The sequence below is a fragment of the Plectrocnemia conspersa genome, unplaced genomic scaffold (genome assembly GCF_051122295.1).
Source record: "Plectrocnemia conspersa isolate PC_06_02 unplaced genomic scaffold, ASM5112229v1 ptg000012l, whole genome shotgun sequence".
Taxonomy (NCBI): domain Eukaryota; kingdom Metazoa; phylum Arthropoda; class Insecta; order Trichoptera; family Polycentropodidae; genus Plectrocnemia; species Plectrocnemia conspersa.
The window spans coordinates 7,733,027-7,757,918 of NW_028277176.1; the positions used below are offsets into that span (position 1 = coordinate 7,733,027).

A 24,892-nucleotide genomic window follows, 5' to 3' on the forward strand; every position below is an offset into this window, starting at 1 on the left:
AAAGAATATTTTCCTTGAAAGCCCTTATTGTAATATATAGGGATAGGATATTCAACTCATTATCCCGAAGATACAATGAAGTTCAAACGTTTGGGATATAAACTGAAATACAATGACCCCATAAAATATTCCCTTAACCAAAATATGACGATAACCATCACATATTGTATATGCAAGGAAATTGTTTATGTTATCGAATCGTAAATATAGGAGCGTGTAAGCATACTTAATCAATGAGAATATATTATTGTTTAGCTTTTACATTATTTTTATTATATTAAGCAACGTTTCATCGTATCAGCAATGACAAGTAAAAGTTTTAAATATTTTAGTGCACATCACATTTTATATACATGCTACTTTTATTGTATAATATATATATATATATATATATATATAGGCGTTTTCTAGCCAATCTGTATAACAAACAATTTAAAGAAATTGTCTAACATAAAATATTTACTAAACTTAATTTCTTATTGAATAACAAATTCAAAGCAACGACCGAGTTAATGGAAGGCTACCAATTAACCAATTAGCCCTCCAGGGTATGTGATTAATGATTAACGATACACGCACGTTATCCGCGAAGAAGCAGCATGAATCCTTCTAAATTCAACAGGAGTCAACTTGATCCGCAAACGGTGTTCCTGTCTGGTAGTTCGGTCACGAATCCAATATGGTGCGCCTTTCACCCCACCAGACTTTACTGCTCGGATTTACTCGGCGTTCGTTAGTTTCCGTAACGTCAATCTGACGAGTACCAAGATACTACATGAACATTTGCGTGCCCCAGTGTGTGGACAGGCGGAAAACAATGATAGGGGGCGTAAACATTCACCCGTTCTAAGGCAAAAACGGATTCGCAAATTTGGATGTCGCACTGCGAATTATCGCGAACTAATAACGCCGCGGATTATTGGATTAGTTACGATTTGAAATGCGGTCTTGGGATTTGCTGAATAGACCCTAACGCGTCTGAGTGATGTGATGTCACAACCCCATGGAGTTTTAGAGAACATTATTATTCGCGTGGTATTTGCCGAAATTGTAAATTAAATACAACATTTGATTTACATGTATATATTTATTTAAACCAATTAATATTTATATGTTTAACAAAATATATGCTAACAAACATCAGAATCATAAATGAAAATATTTCATACAATGTCGAAGTATGCCATTACTTTTTTATAACGTTGTTGTCAATGTTTTCTTTTCAGTTGTAAAATTCAGGAATGGAAGCTTTATGATCGATTACCCATCCCTATGCAACGTTGGTTGGACATAAAATTATCAACACGCATATCCAAAGAGTTAAAATGTTTATACTAACTAAACCTGGCAATAAAAATTATCCAATTTATAGCTCTAAACGATTTATCTATCATTTTATATGTGTGAGTACACTGGTTGTTCTAAGAACACATTACTGAAATCGCACTGTTTAATTTTTCAATTCATGTTAAAAAATTAAGTATGATTGCAAATACGGTATGATTTAATCGACGATGTTTAATCAAAAATTGATATACCTAGCAAAAATTAATAAAAAGTATATTTAAAAAAAAACTTTATAGTCTTTAAATCATTGAACTTATTATTCGTTACAATTCAAATTAAATTTAGCAATATATGTTAAAAAATTATACAATCTAATATTTTTTTGGTCTGTAAACGAGCGTAATAAAGGCATTTTAGTAGATTGACTAAAAGGAATATTGGACATTAGACCAGCGATGTATTTATATTACGAGAGGAATTAACGCTAAAACAGAAACTATCGCAAACGACACAATTAACTTTGTCATGTGAATTTACTCGGTCAAGACAAAGATAGGCTATAGGCGTCTCCAATGTAAGTTCGCTAGTGGGATTTCGGACGTCGAGTTGAACCAGTGGACGCGAAGAGAGAAGCGGCAGCTTCTGCCATTTTTACTGGTCTAAAGCTAAATCATATTTCTCTTGGTTGTAGTCTAAGTTAGAACACTCTTAAAGATCTGATGCCTTAAACTCCAATGTAGATGTTCAAGTATGGATGCCAGTAGTGTTAGAAAAAATCTCTGAGAGCAAGTCCTTAGATATGTCTGAGAACAATATATTACTGGACGACAAAATCGGTCATAGACGGTCAAGATCAGAGAGGGACTCCACCATACAATCGCCGCGGCAAACAGGAATGAACCTCCACTACACAATTGCTGCCACAACTATAAGACCTGTGAGAACATCATACCTCCGCCAGCTTCACCACTGCTCGGAGAATAACGATACTCGCCCACCATAGTTTGTCGCAATATATGTAATATTATATAGTAAATTATTACAAGTTTTCAACGGCGTCTTTAAGGCTGCAAAGTCACATCCCTTAGGGTTAGAAAACCCAAAATGCATATCTCTTCTCAGTGCATCGGATGTGTAATCCCCTCTAGTTTATAGCAAGTACCTTAAAAGGACTCCCACGGTGTTTCATTTTTGACGAAAAAAACATTTTTCGCTTTATTACAAGACGAACTGGCCTTTTATGATTGATACTATAAGTTTATCCCTTTAATTTTTAATATAAAATAAGTTTGATTTAAGAAATTAAATATTTTATAAGGGTATTTCAGATAAAACAGTTCAACCTCAAATCACTACTAAGTGAGGGAAGAGGATGGTCACTATCAAAACACTTATTTCTATATTTTAAGACCATAACACGTATTTTTCCCATATTTTCCTTTTGAAAAACAACAACGAACTAAAGAATCATTTTGAAATAATCATGGTATCTTTGGCAATTTATTACAAAAACTGCGTCCTCTGCAGACGTTTTGTTATAAGTTGCTCGTTATTGGCAATAAAACTGACAGATAAAACAAAGTATCTACAAAAACACATACAACTGATGAAGTTTAATATATTTACGAGTATCACAATAATAAATCAAAAAATACGAAAGGCTACATAACTTTTACAAATGATATTCTTAATAAAATATTCATTAAGTACCTTTCTTTGCCGAAAGGAACAAATACAAAACAATCGGTCATAATTCGTCGAGCTTATTTTTTCGCGTTCGAAGCTTTTGAAAGCTCCGGCAGTCTATCGTTCTCCGAGAGTTATTAATATTCAAGATCCTCGCGACGGTATCTCGAAAAATACGAGCTTAATTCGTAAACTTCGTGAGAAAAACGATCGCATTTTTATGTTTGGAGAAAATTTATGCCATCTTATTATTATTATTGGCAACAAAAATAACATACCGTACGAAGGGGAGGGCAAATAAAAACTCCATGCATGAGCGATAACGTGTTTTTTATTAACTCTCGATTTCGTGTCGACGCTTAGGCCGAAACGGTCAAAATCACACGAGACCTTATCCAAATTCAAATTCCTTTAATCAATCACAAAGCAAACACACTGAAAATAATCCAAAGATAGATTTGTTTTAGGCAAAAGATTGGGTAAAATTGCTTAATGAAAAAATACATAACTGAATAATTTATTATTATTTTCAGAAACATATGACATAATTATGAGTTACATGAATCATGTTACGATTACTTAAGTGTATTAACAAAGAAAAGCACAGCGTTTATATTATATAACGAGCTTACTATACTCAGCTATAATAAAAAGCTTATGCAAGTTTATTAGTAACATTATCAGCTAATGTTTTATTAAAACTTTTTTTTGACCAAATCTACGATACAAAATACCATACCGCGTCCTCACATATTTGAGAATTCCATCAAGTCTCCAAAAATACTACTATCTATACACATATTTTATAATTCTGATCCAAGACAGCTCTGGCGAATCACAGAAGAAAATGTTTTCGAACCAAATGCACCGCTTCTTGGACACACTTACAAAATGTGTTCACGCCTTAAAAGAGAAACGGCCCAGATGGCCACTCCGGCAATCGATAATCAAAGGGTAAAAGAACAATAGTATTATGCTCAGATTAAAATGTGTTGTCTATCTATCATCCTTTCCAAAAAAAGTACTTTTTTCAGCAATCGCTAATTAATATTGGCGATTAACTTGTGGGAGGTAAACCCAGCTAATCAGGTAACGCTTAGGTCATACAAACGACCATTTAATTATTATAAAAAGAGAATGAAAAAGCGTTTTGAAAAAAAGACCTACCATTATGTTGGCCATTCGTCTATTATGCACTACAGAAACATATTTTTGAGCGTAAAAAATGCAAACAACGACTTCTGAGATTATTCATTTTATAATTTCACTTATTCAATTCGAATATGTAAACGACGCAATTGACCAATCAATTTCTGCACCTGTGATTCGACAGAGACGACTCGAATCAAGGATATAAAAATCTACCACTTTGCAAGAAGTTCAAGCAATTCGAGACGAGCCGGTCAGAAAAATAAGAAGATCACAGGATTTGAAACGGTAGACAACCAGACCGAGACCGAGAACAAACAACAAGAAACACAAAATACCTCAGCGGATCATCCAGATGACATCACTTCTCCACCAGCGCTTAGTCTACAAAATATTTACAGCTCGATACTATTTTAAATTGTACAACATAACATCAACTTTTTCTGGCTTCTATTTTAGTTACAGAGACACACCCCTTTGGCCTCAAAACGTCTTGGAAAGATGTGCAATTGTTTGGTCACGAGATCTCTCTACCATTGTTGTGTGAAATACTGTGTATGGCATAACTTACAAGACATTTTATTTACCTTTTCATTTGTTCAAAATAGTCATTAGCATGACTAAATAATAACAACTTATGCAAGTGATTGAAACCCTCACGTATCTATCAAATATCGATCAAATGTATTTACACAAGTTTCGCGTACTCATGTTTCGTTTTATATGAATGCAAATAAGCAATATGTGTTTATAATAAATATCAGAATCGCTCGCGAAAATTTTGTAAAGCAAAAAATATTTTTTTTAATCTACGACGTCTGAACCGTGCACTTACTTTAAAATTCAGAGGATGAACTCAATTAAAGGCAATTGAAATGCTGACTATGGGACAAGTCGGAACACTGCCGTTAATCAGGAACGAAAATAGAACAATAATTACATCCGAGCCAATTAGATGCGGAGGTTTAATATTTTACTTTACTATATATAATTCGTACTGTGCACATAGAAAATAATTGAAGAAAATACAGAAGAAATGAAGTCTGCTCCAGTAACCCACTTACGTGCTCTTTACATTTTCCGCAAGACTATAACAAAAGCATACGCGAAATAATAAAGTTCTAGGTATAATTATTGCGTTCTAATAACGTACATATCTTATTTAGGAATTCTTATATTATTATAATATACTTTCGCGCAGCTTGTCTGTATTCCCACAGGGAAATAACGACGGGCAACATAGTATGTACGGCGTATATTCTTATATACCCGCGGTATATAATGCTGTAAATGCCTTTCGCAAAACATGACCGACACAAATGAGATAGTTTCCGTACAGATATTCCAAAATATAAATTGCAAACGAACATGCACACGAATAAATGTACAGTCGTATTTCGTTTTATAGAGTGAAAAATATGTTTTACTATATTATTATATTATACAATCGATCATAATAAAATCGATGACTTATAATATGGTCGCTTAATAATAAAAATTAAAGTCAAATCGATTGTCGAAACTTTTCTATACACCCTCGAGTATTTAATTAAAGTAGATATTATTTATCTTAAGATCAATAATATATATTTTAAGAGGCAAAATCAATGCTTTAATAATAAAAACCACACTATACAATATTGAGTTTGAGCTAACTACACTCAGGCAATAAAAAAATCATGAATTAAAATAACATCTTACATCATACCTAATAAAGAATTAATAATGTATTGCTAAACATTAGCTTAGAGCGCAAGAAGTTAATTGCGATTGAAATAATATGTATTTCATACATATAATATTTCATTAATGGTTTTTAACTTAATTAAACTTATTCACCAATTATATTTTTATCTCAAGATATTCTCCAAAAGATATTATTTTTCTTAGTTTTAAAACATCTTTATATTATTCCACATTATTAAAAAAAATCTAAACGTAATTTAAAACAAATATATGTATGTTTTAAATTTGTCAAAAATTGAAAAAAATATGCCTAAAAATTAAAGTATCACTTAGTATTGTTTTTGAAAGCTTGTTAACGTCAAAAAACAACAAAAACACCTCGTTGGTAAAAATAAAAAAATTGAGTAGACATAGTACTTACTATAAATACAATCCTGAGGGAAGATGTATTTTGGTTGTCGGTTCAGGAATTGCAGGAATTAATCAAACCTAAACCGTAATTACATAACAATAATTAAATCTGACAGCACAAGCAATAATGAGAATAGTACCAGAATATGTTAAAAAAATAAAAAAGTAGAATGTTGAAAAAATTAAGCATGAAAAAAATTAATTAGGACGAAAATATTTTCGATTACAATTAAAATGGCGAATCATTGCATAAAGACGAAAAAATATAAAACATAATATGTAGTAATGGAACATTCGGTTCAAATTGTTGGTTTTATAAAAACAATATAAAACCTTTAAAATTTAAAACAAATAAAGCTGTCATTGCGCAATTACGTGGTATAAGGATAAATAAATATCATTAAAAACACTGTTACTGAAATGAGTTGCAAGGAGGATTTGCTAAAAACTACTTATATTCCTTATAATGATCCTTTTAAGAAACGATTTTTTTGATCACTAAACAAATTATAAGCGGACATCCTATCGCCAAGTGAGATAACGTCGTTTCTCGGAAGCTAATTCCTAACAACTTTTCAATGATTCTTGAAACCAAATTTTAGAACTACATACTTTATAGGAAATATATAAATCGAAGTTATGCGTTTCCAAAAAGATTTCTGAGAACCCCTTCCTTCCGCCGAGCGCCAGTAATATATATCAGACTTCTGACACAGTGGATCGTTGTCAACCAAAGCTTACATATATAGTATAATGTAATTCTTTAGTTTAAATGTGTTTATTCTAATTATAAAATGGCCTTGAAGGGCTTAAAAAACTGCTTGATTTCACATTCTATAGAATTACAACGTTGCCGATATCACTGACTTTAAAATAATCTTTACGCAAGTACAGTCTAGCATTATCTTTAGTAGACACTAACAAATAGTATAGTTCCGCTCCGAATCATCGCATTAGCCATACGATTCTTGACTGTTAAGACTGCAAATTATCCGACAATTCTCAAGGGTAAATATGCCTTACAGAAAAGTGCATATAGAATTATCACTTCGCTTCTTAGTTGGAACAAATAAAATTTTAAACGTACTTGCACCTAGTGGATCTACGCTAAATCGACCGAGATTAACCTTAAATTCTCAAAAAAACTGTCCCCTAAATCCAGAGTTTAACCTGATTCTCGAGATGACTTAAAATATCTATGTATATATACATACGTATATATACTAAAATTCAATAACTATCGTCATTTAAAAATAATTAATACAAATAAACGCGTGCATCTGTAGGTATCACAAAATTAAATAGTTTCTAATTGTTCATAACAGACCTTACTTTATGTTATTAAATACTATTTTACATTGGTAAAATTCCAATTATTTTTTACCTGTACAAAAATCTAAAAATAATTGCAAAAAAAATTAGGAAAACTCTCAGATAGATGGAAATAAAAATTCTTAATTATATTTAGTTGACAAAAAATATTTTTAAGCGATATAAATAATTATTTATTCATCTAATGTAAAAAAATAAAAAGTATTAATCTCATGTTATACATTTATGAGCTGCTAGAATATTGTTGTGTTTTCCAAAACCCTGATGTTTTAATAAATTGAGCTATGCTTAAAACCATTATTTCATTCGTAAATGTTAAATCAGAGTATTAATAATTTTAATTATAGCTTATATTATTCGATGCATTTTAATAAGTTTTACCCATTAACTGCGCAAAAAAAACATTCGTTTAGTAGTTTGTCGCCAGCGCTATTAAGGCATTTGGTTCATCTGCGCCGTAGTCATTAGTGAAGATTTTTATTACATTATAAGACTCGCTCTCGTATTGAACAATTAATATATTAGACTACGGGATTTAATGTCATTAGAAATACATTAAGATTTCTAAAACTGCAATTGAAACAGTCTGTCTCACAGTAATATTCAAACTTGGAAATTCTTATCCATTCATCCGCCAGTAATTCATGTTAACAGTCGATTATTAAAATCAGGTTTTCCTCGCATCCCGATTGCTCTGTCTCATATTTTGACACGTAACGAAGTTTCTAAATTATTTAGAGCGGAAAACACACACTAATACACCACGTCGGCTATATTGCGCATCCACCCTAATTGACTTTAAGCACGATAAGCGAAGCCGCCGCAGCGCCGCTAATGTTGCCCGGTTGGGTCATTTTTGTTTTGGAGTAAAGACCCCCACGGATAAAGAGGGATATGACCGCGTTGAAACGTGCCAAAACACGAACGCCCCTGAATCATGAATGAAAAGCGAATGAAGACTGATAGCGGCGTTTAAAAAAGCGCGTTTTCGGACTTTTATGCGCCTTTTACGACGAGTGGCGCCCGTTAAGTGTCCGTACGTGTGTATTCGCCTCGTATACATCATTATAGCGTTTGCTATGCAAAAATGTATGAATATTGAAACGGTAGATTGGATAGTCTCGCTAAGGGATATTATTAAATATGTACATATTTTATTTAAGAAAATAAAATTATATGATCCAAGATCAGTTAGTATTTACTCAAGTACCAGTAACACAGAATGCGCAATAGACAAAAAATGCGTGCAAAAGACGATTGTTATTTTACCTCTTTATTAACGATCGCCGAAACGGCCATTTGACCGTTTCACTTTTAAGGCGTGAAGAACTAGTGTTGATATGTTTATAAAAAAATGGGATATTTCACTACTCGCCATTAAAAATTGTAGAAATTTCTATTAAGAAATATGAAACCTTATTGAATATTTTTAATAATATATACTCATTACTCAAGGGGAAAATATGAAATGATTTAAATTTATTAGTTTAAAAATGAATAAACGATATTATTGTAAGTATTTTTAACTGCTAAAAAATATATTAACTCGTCAAGTGAATATTGCACACTCTATACAACAGCAGAGATGATTTAATGATACTATTTTGAACTCTATAAGTTTTTTCTAAACTTATTTATATCAAATAAATTAGTTGTCGCGTCATATTTACACATGCATGGATCTATACCCACTTGTTGCTTTTTACGCTATACGCCTATTATCTCACGCTATGCCCTCATTATCTCGCGCTTCGCGCGATATTCATTGAATACGGGTTATGTTTATAATACAACTAAATGTGCAAGCCCTCGTCGTTGTATTACGACAAAAGTAATACTGCTTTTTTTATTAGAATAGAATTCATTTGCTGTCCGATGGTCCCCCGAAGGACCAGCGAGTGTGGTAATTATTGCGACCAGATTACATTGATTTACAATAACAGTAAATAAAATATAGATATTAGATTACATAAATAATAACTTAAACATAACGAATCATAATTTTATTTTTAATTTCAATAAATATTTATGACTAACTCATTTAAAATGAGTATATTTACGTTGTGTTTCTATTTCGTGGTGTTATTCTTTATTACTAGAGTCCTCGGAATGACTTTTTTTTTGTCAATGTAGCTTTGATTGATATGATTTTTGCTTTCACGGCTTAGTTATGAGAATTAGAAAACGTGCAGGCTGACGTGATCTGTGAATTATTTTTGGGCATGGTAAAACACACTTGCCAAAAGGGATGAGCTTTTTGGGTACCGAGGGTTGTACTCCTTCTATCCGGTCTATGAACAATACAGCTCTACATATGTAACTTTATATGAATTTGTCATGGGATGCGTAGGTTCGAAATATTTTATGTTAGTGTTTCGTAATCTTCTCACATTGCTGTTCTCGGGTTTTCAATTTTATTTTATTTTTTATATTTACACAATATGTGTGCAACGAACGCGACAGTTAAAAATATGTATAGAAGAATAATAGAATTCCATAAATTATATATGGATAAAAAAATTTCTTCTCCTGCCTTATTTCATGGCTTCCAAAAAGTATTGCTGTAGCACGGTAGAACTACCTAGACATTTTGACAAACTAACTTTAAAATTAAAAAGGGAAGATCATAGACAAAAAGTGAAATGACGGTTTTATATGTTGGAAGGACAAAAGAGAAGTGCATGCATTAACAAATATTCATCCTCCACCAGTAGAAAGAAATTTCTGTGATTCGTCCAGAAATTATTCAAGATTATACGAAGAATATAGGAAATGTCAAAATACCAGAATTGCTACACCCGCAAAAATATGTAAATATACAATTTTTTTGTTTGCAAAAAAGTAATTGTTAAAAATTAGGAACAATCTTTTTTTATAATGCTTTTCATTTACTTAAATATCTTTACTGCTTTTTGGGATATAGTTATTGTATGACTGGCCAATTTTTGACATCGATAATCCAAAAAAAAATGCTTGGGCAATGAACTACTCCCAGTGCGCATAGTGCACGGGCGGATCAAGGTTAATAACATCAGTTACAGCTTTGTGGTGGCCACATGTGAAAACACAGAAAAAAACACCATCACAGGCCCGGCGAGATAAGGGATGACTCAGTACATGCACATACATACAATTATTTTATTATTATTATTTAAAGACATTGCGATGATATAGAGATTCGCAGCACAACCATCTTTAAAAAATCGTATTGCTTGAGTTTTATCCTAATTTTATAAACAGATATACTTTGAGAATCATAGTATATATTAGAATAAAATAGCTGGAAAAAAAATATTTTTTAAAACAATGTTTTTATTTGTTATAGTGTAGAGGGGAAAGAGAAATTTAAAATTCCTCCACCGATGGCGTGTTGTACCATGATAATACGGAACGGCACACACGCAAAACACGCTGCAAAAAATCGAGTGAATGACTAAAAACCTGTAGAGACGCCCTCGCTATTTGTCAAACTATCGTCAATTAAAATTGAGGTGTGTTATAATTTTTTAACTCTCTAAGAACACACTTATTTTATAATAATAATATATACATATAATCTCGGCCGGGTTGCCAGTCACGATTAGAGTTGATAAATCCCAACATCACTATTTATGTTCGAAACAGAAAAATGACAATTTCCATTGCTGTTTCTAACCTTCAATATTAAATATTTTACTCTTAGTCACAGGGTAAGACGCGATCAGAGATGCACAAGGAGAAACGCCAAGAAGTGCAGCACGAGACACATCAGCGAATCGTCCAAAAACAGCGAAGACTCTCGGAATTGCAAAGCCTGCCATTTTTACTCCACTACCAAGCAGCGCAGCTATATTTTCATATATATATATAAATGTGGTTATAAATTTATGCTTACAAAACAAACTGTTATCAGTTTTTCTAATGTATATTTTGGCTGCAAAGTCACAACAGTACTGGTTTCAAAACCCAGAAGATTAATTTGTAGCATCTACCCAAAACACAAATTTGTACAAGCGAATTACTTAATTTGTACACAAAAAATAAAAAAAATAATAAACGATTTTTCGTATGCACGTGAAAAACCCGTGTTTTAGCGATCTGGCTATAAGGAATACTGAACAATGAACCAGTCAAACGGTTAAAACTTGTCAACGGCACAAATAACAAATAAATATTAATCCAAACAGACAAAAGGGAGGCCAATGCGAAACTATTTATCTAAGAATTACCTTTTAACTGCTAATCTTATAATATATTATAAGATAAAAAACGAGATTTCAGTTGCGCTTCTAATCACTAACGATGAAAGAGAAAAAAGCATGAATGAAGTCCAATGAAAAACAGTCACTTACATTTTCATCTTTAGACTTAATTCAACCAAGTGGTCGCCTTAAATTGCAAGGAGCTAACACAGTCATTGATACAACTCGGCATCAACGACACATATTTATATATCCTAATATATTTCTTACATAAAATTGTACATCTGTGATTTAAACTGTTTTTAAAGCTATAGTATCACAAACTTTTAACAATACATTTTTTATTTTAATAATATGACTAATAAACTTGTAAAGACAAAAAAATAATTTTATTTGTACCTACAATTGGAGGAACGCTGGTGAAAATATTCCCATTTTGGTAACATCAACTCGAATTTTACCGTCCCTTTATATCATCGATCTTCATAAACCGTAATTCTGGAAACTACTTTCGTTTTATCTGTTTATCGGTGGGCAAATTTCATTTAACGAATACGTTTATCAGCAATTCTTAGAATATACTGTAGCCGATCGATTTAATAACTGTAGTGGTTTTTGTCAATCATTATAGTATTTATATATACGCAGTATAGACCTAATTAAAATTAAGTCGTTTTAAAATATAATAATCGATAAAATAAAAATAGCCTATCACTCAACCGGCTAATTTTATAAAATATTTTAAATATTTATGTAATATTTTCTAATAAACTCGGCTCAGTCAGTTTATACTATGAGCCTTTTTGGGTAGACATTCATCACAGTAAATTTTTTGGACCTATTGTATCCGTTTGTAACCACTTTAGCTCTTCTATACTTTCTCTACTTCGAGAAACTTATATGTAAGCACTTACACTTTACTCTTCAGTAAAAGTATTTTTTTTTTTTTTGATTAATGTAATAAAATCTCTTTTAAGCATTATTGAAAGATAGCAAATTAAAATCAAATGACGAGAGTTTTAAATTGAAAGTCAACTAGAAAAGCGAGTACCTGCCTCCAATAGATCCGGCCAGGCTTTTCTTTCGCTCCCGGCGTTTATGTTATATGACCACCTTCCGAAACGCATCCGAAAAAGCATTACCACACCCCACACAATGGCGGTTTCCGCACTGCCACTGCGATTTCGTAATCCGAACAGAAAAACTGCCCTATTAACCCGCTCGTTTAACGACACTCCGCAATTGGACGATCCACGTGTGCGGATATTAAAATGGACCGCAAGCGGACGACGGGTGTTCCGAATTATTATTATCGAACTGCGGTGGATATGCGGCCGGAAATGAAAAAAACTCGACTATAACGAATAGGCACACTGCGCCAGTGTACATTTTGATATTCTGTATCGTGTTGTATTAGCGAACGCTTTGCGAATGGGGTTGCTTTTAGTTATTCAGGGGCGCAACTTGTTGATATGGCCATGTGTAAATTCCTGGAAACGCGGTCGGAGTAGTGAGGGATTAAATTTGTATGTTTGCAGTGCGCTTCCGCGTTTGCTTTGTGCAAAAAAAAAATGTTCCTATATATGAAAATGTGTCGAAATAAATGTATTATATCTCGCTTTATGTCGTAACAGTAATCGATAGCTATAGTATATCTATCTATTTTCAACAATCATCTTGTGTTATTTAATTTCTGCCCTGTTATTGTTAGTTTGCCTTGAGCGATATACCGGTATGGATAAGTATAAACGACAGAAAGGATAATCAAAATCACAAATCTGTATTACACTACAGCACAAATCTGAAAGCAGTCGAGCATCGACGGATTGTAGACACCACCACCATGAAACTTCAATACTTGACGAACTGATATATATCATTCAAATAATATGTGAATAATTTTAAGACCTTCAAACAAAATTTAATTGGATAATTTGTTTAAAAGTAAATTCTTTTTAATAACGTCCAGTTGTACACTAGAGTCCAATTATTTCGACACAAAGAAAAAAAACATTTGATTTTTGAGTGGATGGGGATCGGCAGATACCATGGCGGACACCATTTAAAAATATATTTTTGTTATTAATGCGCGACTTGACAGTCTTTTTGAATCAAGGTGACCTTAGAGCATTTTCACTAATCTAAAATAACAGGATGATCTCAAAATTAAATTAAATATAAACCGAAGAATTCAAAAGACCAGACTTGCATCCTTTCAGAATATAGTATGGGATAAAATCTGATCCTAAAGAAAAAATTGCCTTAAGTTTGATAAATTCTTACCCCCACTCAAAATCAATCCATTTTGTCGACTGATAACTAACCTAACCTAACCTAACCTATAGGTGAATTCTAGCAAATATGAGATATTGAAAATAGAACAATATTGTCGAACGGTTGCCTTCACAACATAACCGTATTTTTGTGAATACTTTCTGAGATGTAGATCAATAATTAAGGTAAGGAAGAGCAGCGGTCTGAAATTGACAGATAAGCACCATAAGACATTAACAGTGGATGTCCGAGTAACTTGAAAAATACCGATAAGAAATCAAAGAATAAATTTATGCCAAAATTTATTAAATGCTTGAAAGTAGGAGTAGACGATGTCGGTCGCGATTTTAGTATCAATATATTTCGTCACTGTATAAACAACGCGGACAAGGACCGCGTTGCCGATTTTCTAAAAACTGCTTATATTATACAACTATTCGTTCCATATATGACAGCACATAAAGCTTTAGATTTTGGCGGGCAGATACCACAAAACCCGTCTTAAAACAACTGAAGCCAAAAAAAGTTGATACTACCCGTCCCGTGGGTTACCATCAGCAAACCATATGGGTAGGAACTATCTAATTCATCAGTTAAGTGTTAATATAATATGTAAGATAAATACTTTATTTATAACTACTGCTTATAAAAAAATGGATACTTTTATCTTATATATTTAGTAATAAACATTTAATTTATTACAATAAATAGCACTTAAAAGGGAATGAAAATATATTGTACAATACTAAATAAATAGTTTACACTTACATTAGATGCACGCGAGGCTGTGGTTAATAAAAATGTATGACTTTCATGATCTGTAATAAAAAAGAAATACAATTAAAATAACACTTTCGCATATTTCATGAATTATTTAATATTAGTGTATATTATTACATATATATGTACGTGATATTTAAAGTCGTAACATAAAAGTATGAAACAAATTATCGGATTAATCAATTGAACCACTCTTCTTTTCACAATTGAAAGGATCAACTCATACTATTAATCATAAGAAAAAAACAGTGCGCCTTAAGTGTTTTAACCGTTTAAAATAAACACACGTCATTAATTAGAAAGGATTGAAATATCCGCCGCGTTAAGAAAAGATAAATTGTGCATTCGGGTTTGCCATAGAAACGGCTGTTCCTAGTCAACGGCAATTTATTTAAAAATAAACCACCCTTATTTAATTGGTCGTCTTATTAAAAAGGAACGGACAACAAAATCTCGCATAAATACAAGCAACCAAATAATTGATTTTAATAATTCCTTATAAAATTGAACTTACTAAAACTTTTCTAACACAAAATAAGCATAGAATATCGAACGGAATTTTAATGTTTTTTATTAGTGTCTATTTTCTAAGCTTTTAAGTTCACATATAAGACAAAAAAACGAAATAAAGATTACATAGATATAAAAATCTCAGGCAGTTCTCAGTTAATTAAAAAATACAGTATATTATAAGCAGTCACGCGACTTTTTTCGTTCAGTGCTTCAAATATTTATAATGTCCCAACTATTTTTCATGCTTATTATAAAATTAAATATTTGTGTGTTTTTTCAGCCAAAAATTAATATTGTGAATAAATTCATAAATAGAGCATGATCCATACCATAAAACTTTGGCGAATCACATCGCAATAGGACTAGCTAGGCGTTGACTTTCCGCGCCGGGAAATCCGTATGGCAATGATTTATGCTAGGACTATGCTTGCTATTTGTATACTATGCTTGCTGTCACATAACTGTTGTGTAGTGTGTGTATACATCATATAGTACACACAGCACAAGGGCCGAGCGCATTCGTTGTGCAGCAATATGTCGGGTCGCGTGCGAAGCGCATATCTCACGAATAGCATCCTGGAAATGCATAAGTCACGTCGATGCACTCGATGCATAATGCGAATCCGCATTTGAGCGACGCATACATCATACGCCACATTTCCTAGCACATGCGATACCGGAAAATAATGTGCCGACACATTTCAAACTGTGACTGTTGTGTTGGTTGTGGACGATAACTAACAAGGTTTATAGACGAGAAGGCGTGATCGAATGTATCATAGTAAAAATAAGCCAGATTTAAAAACTGGCTTATGGTTCATACGTATTTTACAGCACCCGATCCATTAAGGGGTGGATGCCCAAATATCAATAATAAAGCAAGACAATGTGTAGCAAAACTCTGTTAGTGATATATATGATTTCTGAGTAAGCAAAAACTTTTTTAAAGAATTAATTTTTAATGACACATCGATACTATCAGACAGCTTCTCGAAGCTTTTTTATATGTCTAGAATATGCAAATATTTTTTGTCATATATGCTTTTTTGATGGCTCGAGATGCCACTGGATCTAGCGAGTTCAGCAACATTTGATGCATGTTTCTTGTTTTTGCTTTCATGGATTAGGATTCCACTCCATATAGTGTTATTGATAGTTACCATACCATATTTATAAAAGTCACTTCACCATATTATGAAAGTAAAGTTACCATATTACAACTTACCAAATACGAAAAGTAGGAGCGAAGAAATCATAAAACACTCGCAACTTAATTGAAGTAAAACACTTATTACAGAGTGAAATATTTAATACAAGTCTCTCCTTGTCGCATGGCAACTCTCGAGTCGCGTTAAATATATGAAAGCAACTGCTAGTCGCCCGAAGGCAAAAGGCACGTGAAAAAATTGTTGCGTCAAAGCTTCAAAAGATTGTTACGTCAAAGACGGCGATAATAACGAAACGAATTTAAAAGAGAACTACTTGCCCCAGAAAGGTCCAGTAAAAGCACGGTCATCTAGAGATTGATCGATTCCGAAATTAGATCGTAGGAAGGAGAGACAGAAGCGATCGACAAACCTAGCAATAAACTTTTGCAAATATAACGACCCACGCCGTTTTCTTTGAAGAAAACTTTCAGCGCAAACGACATTTGTTTCGTTGTTGGCGGGTATTGCTGGAGTTTCGCTTTTTTGACGAGGGAAATTTTTGCAAAGTTTAAGAAACAACTGGAGGGTGAATTATGAAATTTGCTCTCATAGACGAACAGCTTCTCGGCTCCGAGTTGGTCAAAGTAACGGCGAAATGAGCCGAACGTCCACACATCTGTACTGTCGCAATATCGCAAGACTTTATGTTAGGTATGTACTTTTAGATAAAACTTCAGCGCAACACATTCAGCGCATCGGGTCTTGTTTTATTAAATCATGTACAAAATACAGGATAAATATATATTAACTAGGTATATATTTGCAATTCAGTCAAATCTAACGAATATGTATATTAAATCGGAAGCAATGATAATGTGTATGTATTATAAAAGGAAAAACTCACATTTCGGCCTCGGAACTCAAAATTTGAAGATTTCAACACGAAGCTTGTTCTATGATTGTTTATATAAATTAATCAATGTATTTTTATAATTTTTACACACATTATTTATATATTTAATTTGCAATTTTAATGTTTATATTCAGTCAAATCGAACAACGCACAAGAAAAAATAATGAAAATTATTGTTGCTTAGCAAAATTATTTAAAACTGTTGTCAGGTTACTGTGGAATATTTTGTTTTATATTTGAATGCTTATTTTTGATTGGTCGAAACAACAGAATGGGAAATCAATTTTTATAATTCATTAAATATATTATTATAATTGAATATATTTCCTTTGTTTACGTGTATTATGATATACACCGTTCATACAACGCGATACGATTTATAAAGTAAAAAATTGAGCACTAGGCATTACCAATACTTTTAACAGCCTTTATCGACCAAAGTATAATTTGTTAAAGTAAGGTCCAACGGTTTTGATTCAGGTGCTTCAACACATTAATACGCCAAAAAAGCAACGATTCCTAGTAAATTCGAAACAATTCTTGACAACTATTCTATAAAATAAGTTATCCAAATGACTCGAACCACTAATACATTTGGAAACAACAAACGCCTCATTCGCTAATCTCAGTCTGCAATTGATTCGCAAGAACAGGCAGTGAAAAAAACAATTTCGACTAATCGAGTATGAAACTACGCAAGCTACGAAACCAGCGCTGAACGTTAATCTGTTTAACGAGTCGGAATTCGTTCATTGTAACCAATCAAAGCGAAACTACCCCTGTGGTAATAACACTAGTAAAATAGATCGTTATTTGGAATAACGCAGTTATACTAATTTAATATGGGCCATAGCAGACAGACTGGCGTTTCCGAGTGCTTCGATTTTCGAATTCATTTGCAGTAAATCGAACGTAGCAGTACTATGAGAACCACGGGCTGATAATCAGTATCGCCGTCGACGAACCACAACTAAAATTGTCCTATGCATTATGCTATTTTTATCTAACAGCTTTTAAAAGAGAAAAGTTAATAATGTAATGAATTAAAAAAAAAACATTATTTATTGATTTGAGGGAGATGTTTCTTGTCTAATATGGTTCACTCTGTACTAAAAATAAAATATATACAGTAAATTGTTTGGTATATTTATTAAGTGAATAAAATAAAAATGATTGCAATATTATTATTCAGTCGCAAAAAAGCGATCGTTCGCATCACTTTTGACTTGAGATTTTCATCTTTAATTTAAAATTGTAATCACATTAACCCTTTGAGCGGTATCGCCGTACATGTACGGCGGTCGATCTTTCACTGTTTTGTTAAACTCATATAGTTGAATATTTACATATTTAACTAAAGAAATAATAAATAAAAAGCACTGTTTTAAATTTGAAATTGTATTATAAATGATTTCCATAGAAAATAATATCAATAAATTAAAGAGTATGGAATAAATATACATTACAAAAATTATTTTTTATTAATTTTATTAAAAAAGAGCTTCTCAATCGATATACAAAAATCCACAAAATCCGAATAATGTATAAAAAAAAATATGTAAAATAGAAAACTGTTGAAAGAAATTATACATACTTATATAAAAAAGTAGTAATATAAATCAAAGCAATAAAATTTTTGATAATATATTATAAATGCAATATAAAATAATAATAAATAAATACCAACAGAAATAAGTATGGAAAAATACGTAAAATTAACTCATTCCCAGATGTAAGTGTACGAATGTACACATATAAACAACTAAGTAGCCTTCCCACTTCAATCGTCAGATTTTGGTCCAACCCATATTGAGCTACGAGAACGTCCTCGAGATTCAATAATGCAGAACCATGCGATAGATCAATTAATATAATTTATTGTACAGAATGTACGACCAAAATATCAAAACCGTTGTAACGTATAATAATAATAATTTATAATATTGTAATTTGAACTTAAATTAGTATTACAAACATTATTGTTTTAATTAATAATTATTGTTAAATTTAAATTTTAACAGTACTTGTGCTTATCTTTAAATATAGACTATGCAGACATTACAACTGAATATGACAAAACTTTTGTATATTTTAAATAAATTCCATAGCTTTAGAAAATATTGTAAATGTTGTAGAGAAAAATGGAAAAAAGGCCAACAAAATATTAAAAAAAGTATACCATTATTAAATATTTACTTAAATTAATAAGATGCTTTAACTAGTTTTTTTTAATTAAATGACATGTCTAAGTAGTTATTTTATTTCAACGATTAATTCTCAAACTTTTATTGTAGTAATATTTGTATAAACATTAAGTATACATTATCTATACTGCTTTATTAACATTCATATCATGCTATTAATTTAGTACAAAAGCTCGCTAGCAAAGCTTTCATAAAAAACTTTTTAGAATATGTATTATCTGAATTATAGCGAAGCGCTAATTTACGATAATAGTTCGTTGCGGCATATTTATTTAGGCAATAAATCAAAGAGAATGCAGAGCTGCAAGAGACGTACAAAATAAGTTCTAGATGGAGTTTTTCAACTTATTTAATAACGTCGTCCGTTCTGCTCTAATACTGTAGAGTTCAGCAAAAAAAATCGATGACCTGTAACTTTTACAACACATTTATTATACACATATATGTATGTATAAACTATGTTTAAAGCTTGAGAAATAAATTTTATAAAATATACAACTAATAAATAAACGCTAATTGTGTTTCATTTCGATTTGGAGCAAATAATAACTTGTGTAAATTAATAAATTTCACCGTATTACAATAGCAAATGCGGCAGCTCGCGCTTTCTGTATATTTATTGAATTAAAATCAAATTTATACCATAGCGATAGGTTTACATCGCCGTGGTATAATATGAATCGATTGCGCAAGATTCGATTTAACCGCTACCCCTCGAAACGGAACAACTTTGCCCGCATTCCAATAATCATAAATATCGTGGAGTCAAAGCGGCCAAGACACAAAATACATCTCAGCGAACAATGGCAGAGCTGGATGCATCTCTCATGGTGGAAAAATCTCTATCCCTCTCTCTTTACCGCCCGATCGTGGGAAATCGTTCCAAATTTCATTTCGTATATTGAAAGTTCGGAAAAGCTACGCCACTCATTTTCCACTGTCTGTGCATTTTACCGAGCCTCTATGTGTGGTTGGAACAGTTCGCAAATGAATTGAAATCCGTCAATCACTTTCATATCGAGTAAACCTATAAGTGTATTTTTTAATTTTGTTACAAATATATTAGTATATCATATTTTACATCAAACTAAACGTGTTTTTAAAAACAATAAAGAAAATGTAATTTGTGAATATAGTTGCACGTTCTTGACCACATTCTACAACGTGTCAAAAACTAGATAGTATACGTCTATCATGATGTCAAAAGAGAAGACAGTGAAAAATAAAGATAAGAGCCGAAACTGATGGAAAAGAAGGAAAGTTATTTGAGACGAAACTCTAGTCATTTAATTTTGCAACGTTTCGTACAAACCTTGCTATTACATTTGTCATGTGTTTCTATTTAACCATCTATAATTTTTATTATTATTTTATAGACGAATTAATAATAGGCAGTTTGCTGTTATAAGACGCAAATTTAAAAATATATTACTTAGATTCTTTACTATCAATAATATGATACAAAGTCAATTAAAAAGAGTAGCACAAAAATGTTGAACATCAGCGATATCTCTCTTATCCTTATTGGTTATATATTTAACAATTACAAAGGAGCACTATAATCACAAAAACTGAAATCATTTTCCCGCAATCAGGTTTATTAGAATATTTTTTTGGAAAATTTGCAGTTAAAATCAATACCTAAAAGTAATTTTCGAGACAGTTTTAATGTTACTATATAATGCTTCTTCCTGAATGTGTCGCATTATAAAAAAAGGAAAATATTTTTTGGCACCTCTATCAGGCGCTTCGTCGCATTGGTTTCGTTTTCTTGTGTCCTGAAATCTCGACCTTTTGATAGCACCTTGAGTTTGGTACAGAGCCAAAAGTTTCACGGAGCCTGTCTAAGGAGTAGGGGACCGCCGGACTTCCCATTTATTATTCTACGATCATACATCACTAATTGACACATTTTTTTATTGTTTAAGAATACCAACATTTAACTAAGTAACTCACGTACGAATATTTTTAAATATCAGACATTAATTAAATAAAAATAGAGAGTACCCAATTAAAATAAAACAATAAAAACGAATAAATGTTAAATTAGTACCTATATACTATACATAATTAAATTTAAAAAGTATTATTCTAATCGTTAAAGTGAAAATTAAAATCAGTAAATATTATTATTGCGCATATTATAAATCAGTAATTTTATTATTATATGTTTTTGTTCAATATTTTGCATGGTCTATATCGTTTGTGTCGTAGCTTTGCGCCATAGTATACACTAAAGACTCGGGCTAACTATTGATGGCTCAAAGATGACAGCTGGGATAATCAAAAACTTGACAATTGAAGTGAAAAGGCCGAGCGTCTATCGAAACTTTGAGATCGGACTTAATAATCAGTAGCAATTTATAAGACTACAATGATTGTGGACTAAAGAAGTCTTGAAGCATAGTTTGAAATCGAAAGCAAGAAAATGTTTAATAGTGTGTTTTTCAAAAAAAAATATTTCTCGATAAATGGCTTCTCGATTTTCTAGGGATTTTATAAAAAAAAATATGTTATATATTTTTATGAATACAATTATATATAATATAATATTTTATTGTAGATCTTAATGTATAAAAAAAATATCTTTACTGTTTGTATTTTTGCAATATTTTTATGGCAATATTAAAGCATGTAAATTTGATCATTTATAGTAGTAAAAATTAAAAATAACTTAAAGAATGCTTTAACATTAATATCCAAAAATAAAAGATATTAGCAAGAACATTATCACACATTATTCTTTAAATAACTTAAAACAACATACGCAATCTAAGTGGAATCGTATATCTTTGTTATTTTTATTATTTGAAAACTATGTGGAATGCCCCCATACATTTTTTCAATCTGCCGATTTTTGCGAAGGCCTATTTCTTTTACTATATTTTATAATATAATTATTATATTACAAAATCAAAGATTTGGCCAAATAGAATAGTTGAGTAAATCGTTAACAATATTTTGCTATTCAAATACTTTCAAGAGAGCATGCATATTTTCAAATATTTGGAACGGACTCACCCATTTTAAAACATTGAAAATATTAGTACAAATTTAATTTGTAACAATCTATGAAAACTCAATTTTTCTCGAGAAATTCTCAAAAAATATTTCTCGATAAGAAACACTAATTGTGTGAATGAGAAAAGAACGTACAACACAGTCTCTCTATTTTTATTTATGAACAATCACATGGGTTTAATTACCAGATTTTAAAAAAATTTTGGTCGCAAAAATGTATATTGCGTCGGATGGTTTTGTTAAGTCTTTTTTTTCACCAAAACCTTTGTTATTGTATAGAAAAGAAATGCGTTACACACGGATCGAATTGTTTGTAAAACAGTAGTTTTAAAATTGTTCAAATATGTGCAAACTTATTGGCATATGCGATACAAAAGAAAGCTCGAATTTATCGACTTCACATATCAACGTTGGACCGCTTCGGCTAAATGATAGTTTTCGCTGAACATTGAGAAGATTTGCCAGCAGCCGGCGAAAAAGAATACAAGGAAACTGCGTTTGCGTTTGTACTCGAGTGGATTTCTATATCCATAGATTGTGCGTAGGTACACGAAACGAATGCTGTGCAATTTAAGTCCGTATGAATGAGTATAATAAATTACATCTACACAATACGCTCAGTCAGAATAACCATATATTTTTTTTTATCGAAATTGAAGCTATAGGCCAAAAAGTATATAATTAAATTAATACGACCAACGACGCGAAAATGGCGGATCAGAGAATTTTCCTTTAAGCCCTGCTCCGTTGTGGCTGTAATAATAATTAGACGAAGCAGAAATCGTTTACGACGTATCCGCCTGCTAAAGCCATTAGCTAATAAGCGCTTATTAGTAGCTATCGATATTATAAAAGAAGCGAAAAAAATCATCTTTGCTCAAATTGAGTAAAGCTCTTTCTAATACACAGACATTATGAAAGCTCTGTGATGAGGGTGAATTTTAAATTCAATAATTAGGGCTCAGAGAGACGTGGGTTTTAGGGTGATATCATATAACCTTTGATAATTGCATTATATAATTAAATAGCAAGTTTATATTAAGATGATTGGAAATTTAATACTAAAATATATGTATGTACATATATAATGAGAGATATTCGGAAGGTGAATATATAGTATAATAAAGATGGTGTGTTTTTAATGGCTGTAAAAAGCAATAATGTTATAAATAGTAATGTATATCATGAAAAAATACTGAAATGCCATCTAATGTTTAATAAAAAAATAATCTAAGCCCGCCTGTATATTAAAAATATAAGTCAATCTCAAAATCCCTCGTATATATTGGCCACAGGAGATTTATTTTTCCCTTTCAATAAACCACATAAGTACAGCCGTTACCGTCGCGTCGTGTGTTTTTCTTTGATGAAAATTTCCCTGGCCGCTTACAATTTTCCGACGGACCCCGTGGCTAAAAGTCTCTTAGTACTTCAGTTGCAATTTCGCTCGCAGTCCATTTTCAGCCACTTTCAGCTCGGTCCACTTTTGGTTCTTCTTTTATTCATGATAGCTCAGTAGTGCTCGGACTGTCTGTCTAGTCTACACCAACTGCGCGACGACAAAATGGCGAAAAACGGGTATGTACTGCAACAATGAACCATCCAGATACAATGACTTGTCAATATTTTAAAAGCTCCCACGGGCGCTGCCACAGTATCGATTCTGGACACAAGGGAGCTTTTGAAATTGCTTGCAGAGCTCTCAGCTCTGGCGAGATTGTATCGAATAAGCTGTATTTTATTATTTTCGTGGTTCAATTACAAATAATATTTACACACGCATTTGTGGGTAAGTATCGCGACTTTAACGTACCCAACAAATAAGCTTTGCCATCTTGAATTGTAAGAGCGGTCTGGCAATGGAGAAGAGATTGCTTTCTAGCGGTGTTTAAAAGCGTGAATAGCACTAGCAATGAAAGACCAAGAGTGGTTTTCGGCGAAATTTTATTGCCGTAATATAAACTACCTATCACAAGTATATGTCAACTCTTATTAAATCATGAGAAAAACAGAGAACGACATCAATGTCGTTCAAAAATCATTAATATTTAAAGTACATAATTCAGGAAAAATTGACACTAAAAAAAAAGTTAAATGTTGATTATATGACAAATTACTGATACTATGAACATCGTTAAACATATTATTCAAAGTTTTTCTTTCATTAATCGTGAAGTGAATGCACACCAAAAAGCTATATACATATACCATATAAAACATTTCCTTCCTAAGCTGATGAGAGCGAATTTTCAAATGGGTTTTACATTGGTATTGTGAGCAGACGAATTGTTAAGTTCGTCTAAATAT

At 31.8% G+C, this 24,892-nt stretch overlaps 1 protein-coding gene and 1 long non-coding RNA gene across 7 annotated transcripts in view; one reads left to right on the forward strand and one right to left on the reverse strand.

Moving 5' to 3' along the window:
• The window catches only part of sfl (N-deacetylase and N-sulfotransferase sfl), a 313,934-nt gene that overhangs the window by 158,424 nt on the left and 130,618 nt on the right, over positions 1–24,892 (reverse strand). For 5 of the 6 annotated variants that reach the window (XM_088199104.1, XM_088199102.1, XM_088199103.1 and 2 more), the window contains one exon: positions 14,775–14,824. The exons of the other annotated variant lie outside the window; for it this stretch is intronic. The gene's annotated coding sequence lies outside the window, so the exon portion shown is untranslated. The remainder of the gene's footprint in view (positions 1–14,774; positions 14,825–24,892) is intronic. 6 annotated transcript variants of the gene reach the window in all.
• Positions 1–24,892, forward strand: part of LOC148228087 (uncharacterized) — a 136,713-nt gene that overhangs the window by 103,776 nt on the left and 8,045 nt on the right. The gene's annotated exons all lie outside the window — the stretch shown is intronic.